The 4,393-nt window shown below is 39.5% G+C and overlaps 1 protein-coding gene across 1 annotated transcript in view; it reads left to right on the forward strand.

Moving 5' to 3' along the window:
* The first annotated feature begins 440 nt into the window (after positions 1-440).
* Positions 441-4,393, forward strand: part of PDE4D (phosphodiesterase 4D) — a 1,639,075-nt gene continuing 1,635,122 nt past the window's right edge. Inside the window, exon 1 of the mRNA XM_019517823.1 lies at positions 441-562. The gene's annotated coding sequence lies outside the window, so the exon portion shown is untranslated. The remainder of the gene's footprint in view (positions 563-4,393) is intronic.

Raw genomic sequence — 4,393 nt, forward strand, 5'->3', positions numbered from 1 at the left:
ACAATTGCATGTGGTGTATTAATCCAGGTTACATAGCTTTCTGTCAGTTCTGTGACAAAAGATGATTATTAGTAAGTTGGGAGGATTGTTCCCCTTGCTTTTATAGCATTTCAACTGATAATATGACTTGCAGCCTGGCATTCTTGATTGTAGTACTTCTGATCTCAGTGCAGTTATCTGCAGGTTTTGTTAACAGTGAAGCATATATGTGTGTGTGTGTGTGTGTGTGTGTGTGTATATTTATATCCTTTCTGTTTTCTGATGGAAAGCAATCCCAGATAAGCAGATTAATGTGTGGGATAGCTCTTCTTTATTATTCTGTTGCAGCACTTTCAGCTCTTCAGAGCCAGTTGGACTTGTTATTAGGAGCTGACTGATTGGCTGCTTCGTGGGCTCAGTTTCATAAATTATACTTCAGCATGCATGAGCATAAGCCCTACAGTTCCAGTAATCCAGAGGCCTGTCAGTTCCTGACTTTATGCATGTTTAGTCCTACTTATTTTATAATATTGCCCTGGAATTTCCTGCCTTAAAGAGTTTGTTATTGCCTCTTCAGGACTCTGTGAGTAATTCTGACTTTTTCAACTCTCAGTTAATTACATACTATAAGCAAGAATGCTTGTAATTAGGAAGTACTGTATTAGCAGCTGATTAACATTTTGAGATTCTGTACTGTATGATATCTAGTACAGTTAACCTTGTAGCAATCAACCTGAGGGGGTTAACACAGCTTTACATTATTAAATCCTGTCAGCTATATTGCAGATACGTTTTTCAGAAATGTCATGCTTGATCCTTGCATACTGTGTGTTTTTTACTACACAAGTACAGGGATGCTGCGTTTGTGGGTTATTCATGCTGACACTGCATCTAATTAACACTGAATTAAAGACATGTGATGTTTTTTCCCCTAACACAAACCTACTTCATGTGGTTTGGGTATGTTAGGCTAGTGGTGAATGAAGACTTACTAGGAGAAATGCATAACGGTACAGCACATAATGTATTCATGTATACTAAGAGTGACATTCTGCTTCTTGCAGTTGTTTTCATAGTACCTGAAAAACTGAAGCTTATTTTAAAAAAAAATCTGCATTATTTCATATGCAGCTGAAGGGCTGTTAGGCTTATAGTAAGTAAAATGCCAGCACATTAGCATGTCGGCATTAAAAATCCACTCCAATATTGTATTAAAAGTGGGAAATGCCATTTGGGATTTGCAGTTTAATCTGATGAAGCCGTCATAGTCACTCCCTCATTGGTTTCCTGAGATTGTCGGGTGTTACTTCTGTTGCAGCTGAGTTTTAAAACAATACAGGCACAGATTAAGGTCAGAAATTAGAAAGCTAACAAACTGGTGTTCTTTTACTCCCTATGGTAAGTGTAACAATGTACATGACCCTGCTATAAATGTAGCAGTTCATGCAAGGAGTTAACTTCACAAGCTTTCTGCAGTGTTTGTTCTTTCAACGGAAACATTATTGTGCAGTGTTTGCAATGCTAATTCTATTTCAAATAAATGGCTTGCGCTATACTCAGGACTACACACTTTCTGTTAAAGGACCTTAAGCCTATGCTGTTTCCTACTAGCTTTTTTTTCTGAAGCTGTAGCTTCTCAGACTGACTTAATGTAAGTAGTAACTTTTAAATAGTACATTTTCTTCAGAGAGCTGCCTGGTTCTTCCAAATGTACAGTACAGCTACTTAGTACTAAATATAGTTGTCTTAAATACTGCTGCAGTTTGTCTTGAAATAAAACTTTTTGAACATTATATTTGTTAGCAAGTAACATCTGTAATTAATTTTCTGTATCTCTTTCAAGCATCCTTCACTTACATCATAAAAAGTAGGGTTACAGCTGAAACTTTTTGCTATATTCCATAGGAAATCTTGTTTTGCAAAATGTTTTCAGGATAACTTTGCAACTTTTAAAGTGGATTTTAGTTATGTTACACATTTGACATTTCATCTTGCTTTTATGCTTTATATGAATGCCCCTATGCTTAGTAGGTTTATTATAATGAACGTAAAAAGTATTCTTGCATTTCCTCAAATGGCCAAGTCATTATACTTTGTTATATCCTGGTATAGAATGATGGAGAATATTGTTTTTAAACAGCTTACAGTGTGATACACTCTAAAGAAGGCACAACAAGAGGGTGACAAAATGGAATTTAGTTCCACTGTGAAATGTACTTTGCCACACAAGTTGCAGATAAACAAGTTCAGTGTCTCTGGTAGTTTTATGATTTCTAGATGCATACAGCTTTGGCTAAAGTGACCTTTGAGTTAACTTTATGTAGTCATTTAAAGTAAGTAAACTTTTCAGTAGACCTCTAGGAAGTGTAATATACAACCTAAATGATGTTACTTGTAATTTATTAGGTGTATATTATCTACATTTTAGCATGTACTGGTGAATTGCTGTATAATAGTTATTCTTATTGCAGAATATTCATATAATAAACATTAGCTGGAGGAATATGGAAGGCATTTATGTGTAGTTTTTCATATGGTGTGTGACAGGTGATAGCAACAAGTTTACCATATCTTTCATCACACAGCTAATCTATAATTGTATCTAATCAATGCTGCTTTATAGCTGAATGTGGCTAGTTGCATGCTTTTGTTTGTCATAATTAAAAAATAAAAAGGTAGATCCAGTGTTGGTTGTGAAGTCCAGTCTGGATCACGACGTGACCCCAGTAATGCTAGTATTTGCTTGTGTAACAAATAAAAGAACCAATTTTTGGAAAAGCTTGCGTGTTTCTTAATTATATTGGTTAGGGTGAGGGTTTGCAATCGGTGGTATGTGTACCCCTGGGGATACTTTGGAAGGCCTCAGGGGGTATGCAACAGTGGCACTGAGAAGCTGGTGGCACTTCCAGTTGTGCTGCCGTACGCTGTCGGGGACCCCCTTCCCCCCACATGTTGATCGGCTGCTAGGGCACTCCTCACTGCTAGACCAGTCACCAGGGGGACCCTGACCAATAAAGGTTGAAAACCCCTGGGTTAGGGGAATGCTGGAAGCTATGATCCTGAGGGAAGTTATGTGAAAGAAGTCTATGTTATAAGTGAGTATGTGCGTCACTAGATTGCTTCAAGTTCCATAGTACTAGGAACTGATAAGCAACTGATTTAACATAATGAAGGTGAGACTTGGAACACAATCTTGTTATTACAGTAGTGCCAAAAGGCTATAATCTGGATCAGCTCTTATTGTGATGGACTCTGGACAAACAGATAGATAGGAAGAGAAAGTCCCTGCCCTGAAGAAGTTAAGCTATAAACAGCAGAATAGACAAAGGATATGAGGGAAAGTGGAAGCACACAGAGGATAAGTAATCTTGGGCAACTTGCTAGCAAGGTCAGCAAGCAAAGTAGGAATGCCTCCATGCCCCTGATTTCAGGTCCAGTGTTCTATCTGCTAGACCAGTGTGTATGCCTTTACGTGCCAAAAAAATTGGTGCTTGTACTCCATACACCTGATGTGTCTCTGCATGCTCTCTGATAGTCACCGTGAGGCATTAGGCACCAACTTTTATTTGTGCTGGGGGTGGGGAGCCTCAAATGATGGACATGTGGAAAGTTTTATGTGTTTCAGGTGACAGCCCTCTTCCTGAGGGCCCCATGTACTTGGTGCCTCTGCCACGTGGTAAGTAATAGTAGTATTGCTGCACATTTGACAATCAGAAGCTCACCTGCCATTATTAAAATTTAGACATGTAGCCACTGGCAAAATGCTGTGTACCCCTAGAGGTATGCATACCTCAATTTGAAAACCACTGTTCTCCCCTTCAAGAAACGTTTTTGGGTCCAATAGTATGTTCAAGTGAGTGAGAGAGATTGGACTAATAATTATTCTGGGAGTGTAGGTGGCTGGATCTTGCAGTTTTCTTCTGAGATGATTTAATCACTTTTCAAAGCCAGTAAGCATAGGTGCCTGAGTTTTTAATATTTTTCAGGTTTAAAAAATGGAGAATGGCAATTGCTGGGGTGGGGGGAAGGAGGTGTCTCTGCAAAATACACTCAAGTTGCAACTTGTGTGGTGTTCCTAACTTGAGTCTTGGTATACAGACAGTCCCTTGTTCGATTGTGTTGATTAGGCCCTCATGGGATACAGAACAAAGCTTGACTTAGCATGGATTGCCAGCTGCTGATGTGACCCCTCTACACCCTATCTCTACCAAGGAGGGGCCAGCAGGGGACTGCATACTTAGGGGCAACCAACACGGGTTCATCAGTGGCAGGTCCTGTCAGACCAACCTGGTGGCCTTTTACGATCAGATCACCAGATCATTAGATGCAGGGGTAGCAGTGGACATAGTCTTCCTGGACTTCCGGAAGGCTTTTGACACTGTCTCTCACCCCGTTCTCATTAAGAAACTGGGGG

Source organism: Gavialis gangeticus, unplaced genomic scaffold (assembly GCF_001723915.1).
Source record: "Gavialis gangeticus isolate Ggan-Ray unplaced genomic scaffold, GavGan_comp1, whole genome shotgun sequence".
Classification (NCBI taxonomy): domain Eukaryota; kingdom Metazoa; phylum Chordata; order Crocodylia; family Gavialidae; genus Gavialis; species Gavialis gangeticus.